Genomic DNA, 10,978 nt, shown 5'->3' with positions numbered 1-10,978 from the left:
GACTTGCTGTGTGGTATGACTTACTGTGTGTGATCTGACTTACCGTGTGTGATGTGACTTACCGTGTGTGATGTGACTTGCCGTGTGTGATGTGACTTGCCGTGTGTGATGTGACTTGCTGTGTGTAATGTGAATTGCCGTGTGTGATGTGACTTACTGTGTGTGATGTGACTTGCCGTGTGTGATGTGACTTGCCGTGTGTGATGTGACTTACCGTGTATGATCTGACTTACTGTGTGTGATGTGACTTGCCGTGTGTGATGTGACTTGCTGTGTGGTATGACTTACTGTGTGTGATGTGACTTGCTGTGTGATGTGACTTGCCGTGTGTGATGTAACTTACCGTGTGTGATCTGACTTGCCGTGTGTGATGTGACTTACTGTGTGTGATGTGACTTACCGTGTGTGATGTGACTTACCGTGTGTGATGTGACTTGCTGTGTGTGATGTGAATTGCCGTGTGTGATGTGAATTGCCGTGTGTAATGTGACTTGCTGTGTGAGATGTGAATTGCTGTGTGTGATGTGAATTGCTGTGTGTGATGTGAATTGCCGTGTGTGATGTGACTTGCTGTGTGTGATGTGAATTGCCGTGTGTAATGTGACTTGCTGTGTGAGATGTGACTTGCCGTGTGTGATGTGACTTACCGTGTGTGTTCTGACTTACTGTGTGTGATGTGACTTGCTGTGTGTGATGTGAATTGCCGTGTGTGATGTGACTTGCTGTGTGTGATCTGACTTGCTGTGTGTGATGTGAATTGCTGTGTGTGATGTGAATTGCCGTGTGTGATGTGACGTGCTGTGTGTGATGTGAATTGCCGTGTGTAATGTGACTTGCTGTGTGAGATGTGACTTGCCGTGTGTGATGTGACTTACCGCGTGTGTTCTGACTTACTGTGTGTGATGTGACTTGCTGTGTGTGATGTGAATTGCCGTGTGTGATGTGACTTGCTGTGTTTGATCTGACTTGCTGTGTGTGATGTGAATTGCTGTGTGTGATGTGACTTGCCGTGTGTGATGTGACTTACTGTGTGTGATGTGACTTACTGTGTGTAATGTGACTTGCCGTGTGATGTGACTTACTGTGTGTAATGTGACTTGCTGTGTGTGATGTGACTTGATGTGTGTGATGTGACTTGATGTGTGTAATGTGACTTGCCGTGTGTGATGTGACTTACTGTGTGTGATGTGACTTGCCGTGTGATGTGACTTACCGTGTGTGATGTGACTTGCTGTGTGATGTGACTTACCGTGTGTGATGTGACTTGCTGTGTGATGTGACTTGCCGTATGTGATGTGACTCGCCGTGTGAGGTGACTTGATGTGTGTGATGTGACTTGCCGTGTGTGATGTGACTTACCGTGTGATGTGACTTGCCGTGTGTGATCTGACTTGCCGCGTGTGATGTGACTTGCCGTGTGTGATGTGACTTACCGTGTGATGTGACTTGCCGTGTGTGATGTGACTTGCTGTGTGTGATGTGACTTACCGTGTGTGATGTTACTTGCTGTGTGTGATGTGACTTACCGTGTGTGATGTGACTTGCCGTGTGTGATGTGGCTTACCGTGTGTGATGTGACTTACCGTGTGTGATGTGACTTGCCGTGTGTGATGTGACTTGCCGTGTGTGATCTGACTTACTGTGTGTGATGTGACTTACCGTGTGTGATGTGACTTGCCGTGTGTGATGTGACTTACCGTGTGTGATCTGACTTACTGTGTGTGATGTGACTTGCTGTGTGATGTGACTTGCCGTGTGTGATCTGACTTGCTGTGTGTGATGTGACTTACCGTGTGATGTGACTTACCGTGTGATGTGACTTGCCGTGTGTGATGTGACTTACTGTGTGTGATGTGACTTGCCGTGTGTGATGTGACTTACCGTGTGTGATGTGACTTGCTGTGTGTGATCTGACTTACCGTGTGATGTGACTTGCCGTGTGATGTGACTTACCGTGTGATGTGACTTGCCGTGTGTGATGTGACTTACTGTGTGTGATGTGACTTACCGTGTGTGATGTGACTTACCGTGTGTGATGTGACTTACCGTGTGATGTGACTTACCATGTGTGATGTGACTTGCCGTGTGTCATGTGACTTGCTGTGTGTCATGTGACTTACCGTGTGTGATGTGAGTTACCGTGTGTGATGTGACTTGCTGTGTGATGTGACTTGCCGTGTGTGATGTGACTTACTGTGTGTGATGTGACTTGCCGTGTGATGTGACTTACCGTGTGGGATGTGACTTACCGTGTGGGATGTGACTTGCCGTGTGTGATGTGACTTGCCGTGTGATGTGACTTACCGTGTGTGATGTGACTTGCTGTGTGATGTGACTTGTCGTGTGATGTGACTTGCCGTGTGATGTGACTTACCGTGTGTGATGTGACTTACCGTGTGTGATGTGACTTACCGTGTGTGATGTGACTTACCGTGTGTGATGTGACTTACCGTGTGATGTGACTTACCGTGTGATCTGACTTACCGTGTGGGATGTGACTGACCGTGTGTGATGTGACTTGCTGTGTGTGATGTGACTTACCGTGTGTGATGTGACTTGCTGTGTGATGTGACTTGCCGTGTGTGATCTGACTTGCCGTATGTGATGTGACTGCCCAGATAACTACGTACATCGCCGCTGAACGTCAACAAACTACCATTGCTCGAGACACCTGAAGACTGTCAACTAAAACCGTTAGTTCAAATTCATTCACGTGAAGCGTACCTCAATTATTTATTCTATCACTAATAATCAATACCTGTATTTCTGCCAAGTCATTCTTTGAACTAAAGAATTGGTGCTGTGTCACTCTACAGCTGGCGGTGTTAACTTGATTTACTGCAAAGGACCAAGTATTGATTCCTTAGTAAGGTCATTGTGTAGTCTTAAATAGTCCGTAACATTTGCCTAGAGAGTGTCTTCCTTGACTTTCTCCTTGATAATGTCTTAAACTTGCGGAATCGTTTCATTATACAGTATATAATCTAAGATTATAATTGAAGTTTGAAGGCTTATCAGGACGAGCCATCCCCAAACCCCTTTCCTTTAGATGCATTATTAGTCAAGTAAGTCGATTCATCTTCCCAAAACAATATATCTACCTGCAAAAGAAAGTACACATCTATGTTTGATGGTAGCTAAAATGAAACAAAACAGGAAATAGTTATTCAATGGTGATGTATTTGATACGGGTATCATAGTTATGTTTTGGACCTAACTTTTGCGGTGTTTCGGCGACCGTTTTCAGCCGTATATATTTTTTGGCTCGCACCCAGTTTTCAGATGTATACTTCTTTTATCCGGTAAATTATAAACCACATGAAAAAGCCGATACAATTAAAAAGAGCATTCAGATTCAATAAAAGTCACAGTTCGCTACGTCTGAAGGGTCCTTCAGTCGTATCAGTCTGTATATCAACTGTGTGTTGATAAAAGCTCTAAGGGGGTCTGTTATTTTCCCCAGTGTAAATTAATATTTGCGTGTAAAAATAAGTCTCATTTTTATGTAGATTTTATAAAGCATTTTATATGTAAATAAATACAAGTTTCCAAACAGGTTTTTTCTGTCGTTTTCTTTCGGCCGGTTACAAAGGCTAAGTCAGGCTAAGTCAGGTAAGAGACAGTGTATTTTATTTTTGTGTCACACCTATAATAGCAAGAAAAGTTAAAACGAATAAAATACAACATCCGTGTCCAAGGTTTACTAGCAACATAATGAACAATATAAAAGCACTTGCTATATCTTTTTGGTAAAAATGATAAAAAACACCGTGCATAGGCAAAGGATTAAAAGCAAGTGTTATAGTATCCAAGCCATTCCTGAACCCGATTTGTGATCCATTGCATGTTGACATAAGAAAACAGTTTAGTAATAAATACTAAATTCTTGATCCCCCAAGTCATAAATTTTAGACCCATGAAGATCCGGGGTAGGATAGGTCTTCACGGCAACTCACGCTCTCCGTAAAAGGCGACTATGCTTGTAGTGAGAGGCGACTAACGGGATCGGGTGGTCAGGCTCGCTGACTAGGTTGATGCATGTCATCGTTTCCCAATTGCGTGGATCGATGATCATGATATCAATCACTGGAGTGTCTTGTCCAGTCTCGATTATTTACAGATCGCTGTCATATAACTGGAATATTGCTGAGTGCGGCGTTAAACAGCAAATAAACAAACAAACATAAATTGTGCTTATAAATCCAACTGACAACAGTGTATACACAAGAAATATACTCATTCATTCCATGATTTTTTAGGAAATCATGCAGCCATGCTATTGTGTCTACCTGTTGGTATGTCAGTGACATAGATACCCTCTACAACATATAACTAGTTATTACACTTTCTACCTGTTGCCCCCTCTGCATCAGTGAATGAAGATCGATTGAACCGGCCCTTCTCACAAATATGGACGTCATACTTACTGGCTGATATTCCGATAGCGGTTAAAGCGATCAGCAATTATACTGCATCGTTCAAGTCATATATAGATTCCATCTATGTGACAGTTCAATACATCAATGTGACAAACCACCCCACCCCCCACCCCCCCCCCCCCCCCACCCCCTTAAATGGGTCTTAAATGTCACGAAAGTTATTTTTTGTCAATACCAATTCGTCACCATATAATTTCAGACATTGACAAACTCTCATGTAACTGTTGGTGTTTTATGCCTGTTGTCTCAAGGAGGTCTGCAATGTAAACTAAATAGCCCTACATTCGCACGTGAGATTCGCACGTGTTAGACCAACCCACTACACTATACTGTCTTTTCTGTAATAAAATCCTGTCAATAAAAAGTCTAAGTCAGAAGCGTATCTTTCTGTAGTAGTTATTAAAATGAATATACAATGAGAATCTGTAAGATATTCTCAAGGCAATGTTAGTGATGTTCTTGGTATTGTTATTCAGCTATTTTCAAATGCAAATAATATGATAAACAGAACGAGCTCAATATGTTATTAAAATACATGATGAAATTCACAAATTATTAATCCTTGGTATTTCACGTTAATGATTATTTCAAGTTGGACGGGGTGCATTGACAAAGTTGAGACTAGATTTAAAGCTTCATGTTGAAAAAAGATGGTTTAGATCATGCAACTGTTAGTTAAATTATGATTTGGGTTGACAGTGACAGTGACAATTAAAACATCCCTGTGTTTCGCGATGCCCTTAAGCTGTTATGTTTATTGCGCAGACCCCCTTGTAACAACAAGCACTTAAAAAACAACAATCACATGATAGTTTGTTAAACAACTCTTTCTCTACTTCACGACAATGTCTGAAATTATGGTGACGTTTGTTTGTTGGTTGTTTAACGCCGCACTCAGCAATATTACAGCTATATGACGGCGGTCTGTAAATAATCGAGTCTTGACCAGACAATCCAGTGATTGACACCATGATCATCGATCCACGGAATTGGGATACGATGACATGCATCAACCAAGTCAGCGAGCCTGCCCACCCGATCCCGTTCGTCGTCTCTTACGACAAGCATAGTCGCCTTTTACGGCAAGCATGGGTTGCAGAAGACCTATTCTACCCCGGATCTTCACGGGTCAATTATGGTGACGGGTTGGTATGGACAAATAAATAACTTTCTTGCCATTTAAGACGAATTGTTGCTTTCGGATTTATATCTTCTTTTTTTTTTTGCATTTCATCGGTCCAATTTTGCAGCAAACAGATTGAATATATTAAGTATATTCGAAGATCATACAAATCCGCTTAATTAAAACATTAACAGGCTCTCTCAAAGGAATATCCAACTAGAAGGCAGTGTTTTATGTCTGTATGTATCGGGAGGATGTCACGCCTGACCGAATGTGTATGAAAAGTAAGACAAGGATCGACCCATGTTTTCTGCTGTGTCATGCTGCGGCCATTCTTTTACCTCGTAGCTAATACATACGTGACTAACACTTCTGAGACAATAAGAAATCAATAATGAATCAGTTGCAACTAGAGTAATTTGTATCTTCTAGCTATTAAAAGGGAAGACTTTCAAATATTGATCTGCCATTGTATATGAGGGCTACAGGAGTGGACGAATGGATTGATTCAACTTTTATGAGAGAATCATAAGATAATAAGTCTGTTTACTTCAGTCATAAGATCGTACTAAAGTGATGAGTCTTCGTCTGTGAATATAAAACGCCAACGCCAGAGAATAAACAGTGTCAATTATCTGCCGAAACGATTCTGTTGGGTTTAAAGGCAAAATAGCGGTGAAAAATGGGTCTATAACATCAGTGATGACAAAGGTGTCTGCGAAAGAATATTAGAGTAAAACTACTTCCATAAAGTAAGTGCCTGGATTTTTCAATCATATGAAATGGTATAATGACAAAAAAACTTGAGCAATTCAGTGTTTGAGTGAGTGAGATGGGTTTTACGCCACTTGTATCACCAGAAATGAGCTTCACGCAATGAACTCTTTTTGAGACGCGAACCCGGGCCTTCGGCGTGAAAAGCGACTATCTTAACCTCTTGGCTACCCAACCGCCTCATCTCAGTAAACAGTTACGGATAACATGCATAAATTTGTCTTTCGTATATATGCGTCAACAGTGTTAGAGGTATTTAATCCATTTTGTTGACTTAACGGGAGGTTTTTTATACTTTTCGTTGGCTAAATGGAAGGTATTTGATCCTTTTTGTTGACTTAACGGGAGTTTTTTTTATCCTTTTCGTCTTTTAATCGGGAGGTATTTGATCCTTTTGTTGGCTAAACGGAAGGTATTTGATCCTTTTTGTTGACTTAACAGGAGATTTTTTATCCTTTCCGTTGGTTAAATGGAAGGTATTTGATCCTTTTTGCTGACTTAACGGAAGGTATTTGATCCTTTTTGTTGGCTAAATGGAAGGTTTTTTACCCTTTTTGCTGACTTAACGGGAGGTATTTGACCCTTTTCGTTGACTTAACGAGAGGTATTTGATCATTTTTGTTGACTTAACGGGAGGTTTTTTATCCTTTTCGTTGGTTAAACGGGAGCTATTTGATCTTTTTTATTGGCTTAACGGGAGGTTTTTGATCCTTCTCGTTGACTTAACGGAAGGTATTTGATCCTTTTTGTTGGCTAAACGGAAGGTATTTTATGCTTTTTGTTGACTTAACGGGTTTTTTTTATCCCTTTCTTTCGTTAAACGGGAGGTATTTGATCCTTTTTGTTGGCTTAAAGGAAGGTATTTGATCCTTTTTGTTGACTTAACGGAAGGTATTTGATCCTTTTTGTTGGCTAAACGGAAGGTATTTTATGCTTTTTGTTGACTTAACGGAAGGTATTTGATCCTTTTCGTTGACTTAACGGAAGATATTTTATCATTTTTGTTGACTTCGCGGTGTACAAAACCAAAACGACTTAAGAGATAGTTCAACAGACTATCTATGATTAATGTCATGCTATTTTCCAAAGGGTTTTCACTGCCTTTTAATCACTATGCATGGATTACTCCGATGGCGTAAGTCTGGCTTCGTCGCAGATAGCTACATATAGTTTGGACTCAGGAAGACCTACAGTAGCACCTAGCGCTTAAAAAGACAGAGTAGAGATTCCTTCGTCAGCAGAACAACATATTGATCGAACGTATCTCTCAAGCTGGACAAATGGTTGTATGGTAGTATGGTAACATGGTATTATCGTTTATATTTTTAGGTGAACAATTGCCTTGCCTTTGCATGCGTTTGTCCCGGGTGCCCCTAGTGGGACAGTACGCTCACCTTTTCGCGAACACCTGGTATCATCACTATTTGATAATGATACAAAAACACATGCTTATGATATAGTCGAATCATACAATGGACTGCTTTTGGCAGAGTGAGTGAGTGAGTGAGTGAGTTGGGTGTAACGCCGCTTTTAACAGTATTCCAGCCATATCGCGGCGTATCAGCATAATGTGGGAGGAAAGCCCGAAGTGATGCAGGTCTCAGACGTTTACCACTTCGATGAAACCCACGAGCACGGGTATGGTGCTGACAAACCTAGAAACGTAAACGGGGTGAACCTGGATTCGAACCCACAATCATAGGTTTCTGGCGTGCCCAAGGGACGCAACTCTGCACAGCGAAGCTTTTGGCAGAGAATTCTTATGGTTCTGACTTTTAGTTACACAAAGTCTATATGCAAGTCACTTATGAAATGGCCACTCGTGAGCAACCTTTAAGCCCTAGAGTTGACAATAACTGGCCACGGCTATACAACACGCACCTGTTCTGGTGTTATTCTATGAATAGTCACAACCAGAAATACCCATCGTAGTTAGACGCGATGACAGTCATGACCACCAAACGGTATATAAACAAAATTTTAAAAAAGCAACAGGTGAAATATCTATGATGATGAAGAGTTTCAAATAATGTAATTGAAGGCGTCATAATACTCACAAGATCTGCGAGACAGTATACCTCGGGCTATCACCATGTGCATGTCAATACCGCTAGGACAACGGTTACGGTAGACTGGACGCGTGAGACACGAGAGCCATCGCGGCGTGCGTTCATTACAGTCAGGCCATGCTTCTTTCAAATATGGTTTACGGATATTTTTATCACCTATTCATTACGGGTAAGTCGAAATTGAAATACGTTTAAAGTTGTCTCGCTCCATATTTTATTTGCCATAAATAAAGTAAACTGCCGGACAAGAGAAAATATACACCTGTGTTTGTTTGATGGTGTCCAAAATGGAACAAACAAAAATGGTTATTCGATGATGATGTATTTGATATGGATACCATAGGCGATATAATATGCATTATATCAATGAGTATCTTGCAACAGGCGACTGTTTTCAGCCTAGTAACGTGTGCAATTGTTTGGTTAAATCCAATTTTCAAGTGTATAATTGCTTTTGGCCGGCAGTTTCTATCAGTGGGCTTAGTTTGTTGTGTTTAACGCCGCACTCAGCAATATTCCAGCTGTATGACGGCGGTCTGTAAATAATCGAGTCTGGGCCAGACAATCCAGTGACTCGCATCATGAGCATCGATCCACAATTGGGATATGATGACATGCATCAACCAGGTCATCGAGCCTGACCACCCGATCACGTTAGTCGCCTCTTACAAGCATGGGTTGCTGAAGACCTATTCTATCCCGGATCTTCTCCAGTGGGCGTAGTAGGGAAACTATTGGATGTTTACTATTATTATATTTTGTGTAGCGAATTTTTTCAAGTTTACTAATTCGATGTTTTCCCGCTACACGAGAGGGACGTTTAGTATAACCTTCGTTGGAAATATTAAGAGTAACATTTGCTTTAATTGAATTTTTTTGTCGGGAAAACAAAAATATGTTTTTAACTAGTTTCCATAGTACCATCAGCCCTTATAGATTTGAGGAAATTGTGACATGCAAATAAAATTGTTTTACATTGTCTCCAATTTTCGAACGTTAAAATTAGTAATGGAATGGTGTTCCGTACGAGTTAATTCAGAATCCACTCTCAAATAAGAAAATAGAATAAGATACAAGCAATCAGTCCGATCAACCAAACGTTCTCGCTTACTTGCTGTGGAGGTTGTGAAACTCACCCAATATAACAATATAAATGTCGTGATGGCAAAAATAGCATAAAAGACTGAAATGGTTGACAATGTGTTTACACGTCGTGTGAGGAATGTTGGGTCAAACTTGGGATGGTTCTACGTCAAGTTAATAATTCTATTTTTTGTTTGTGAAACTTCAAGGCTGCAGAAAATTACTCCCTGAAAATTACAATTCGATCTTGGCATGTTTGAAAAGAAACATAAGTTTGTTTGTTGTTTAACACACAATGCAATATCCCTGGTATATGATGGCGGCCTGAACATTTTCGAGTCAGACAAACCAATCATAAATTTGGCGTATGTAATTGGGAAATTCATGTAACTGACTTTGGAGGTATGTGTTCTCAGTACACAGAACTTGGTAAGGTGATCCTGGAAGAATCGGAGAAACCAGGGTTAAGGACGACTGCATGCTGTAAGTAACCTGGTATCGGTGCTGTGATCTGTACATGGTTCTCACGCGGACATTAACTACACTGGCAACCATTCGTGCAGTCGTCATAAAGCCTGGTTTCTCTGAGTCTTCGTTAGTCTTGGCATGGCGCTGGTGTCGATACAAGAATGTTGGATCCGCGTATCGGGGTGCCGTTTATCAGAAAAGGCACAAGGAAAAGCAAGTGAATTATGATTTCATTGAAAGCAGTTGGGACTTTGTACAATGGTCGTTTATTAAGCTGTGTTTTGGCGACCAATCATATCGATATTTGTGTCACTTTATGGCGGTTAACGTTAAATATGGATACAGACTAACGTGAAAAAACGAGATACCTCCATACAAATGCATTGTTATTTGGGAAACTGACGGGAAACTGACATTTTTTGCGGTACAGTATAATATTTTTAACAACATTTTTTTACGGTACGGTATATATTTTTAACATTTTTTTGCTGTACAGTGTATGATTTTAACATTTTTTTGCGGTGCAGTATATATTTTTAACATTTTTTTTGCGGTACGGCATATATTTTTAACATTTTTTTGCGGTACAGTATATATTTTTAAAACTCACTTTTCCTCTCACGCACGAAGTAAGCCGCTGTGTCAGTCTCAGGGTGAGCTCGTGCATTCCACGCACCTGCAACTGGTCCCAGGTACAGCTCCAGCCGCGTCGGAGATACGTGTTGACAATGAGACACCAATAGTTTTATAACCTCTCTTTCTATAAACTGTATACATAACTACCACATAACACACATGGATATGTAGTTGAATCCAAAGTGTCACCCGGGAATATCAGATTATATATTATATAGACCCGAAAGTGAAGGCATGCTGATATACGGTATATTGTCTCTCCTGCCACAGGATAATATTTCAATGTATCAGCACTCCGGTATTCGGTCTAAGTGGTTAAAGTGAGTGACTTGGGTTTAGCCCTGCTATTTACAGTAGTGTGTTATATCAGGTCGTGCCATGTGTGA

Source organism: Haliotis cracherodii, unplaced genomic scaffold (assembly GCF_022045235.1).
Source record: "Haliotis cracherodii isolate W230 unplaced genomic scaffold, xgHalCrac1.p SCAF_9, whole genome shotgun sequence".
NCBI classification, from domain to species: Eukaryota; Metazoa; Mollusca; class Gastropoda; order Lepetellida; family Haliotidae; genus Haliotis; species Haliotis cracherodii.
Note: the sequence above shows the minus strand (reverse complement) of the source record.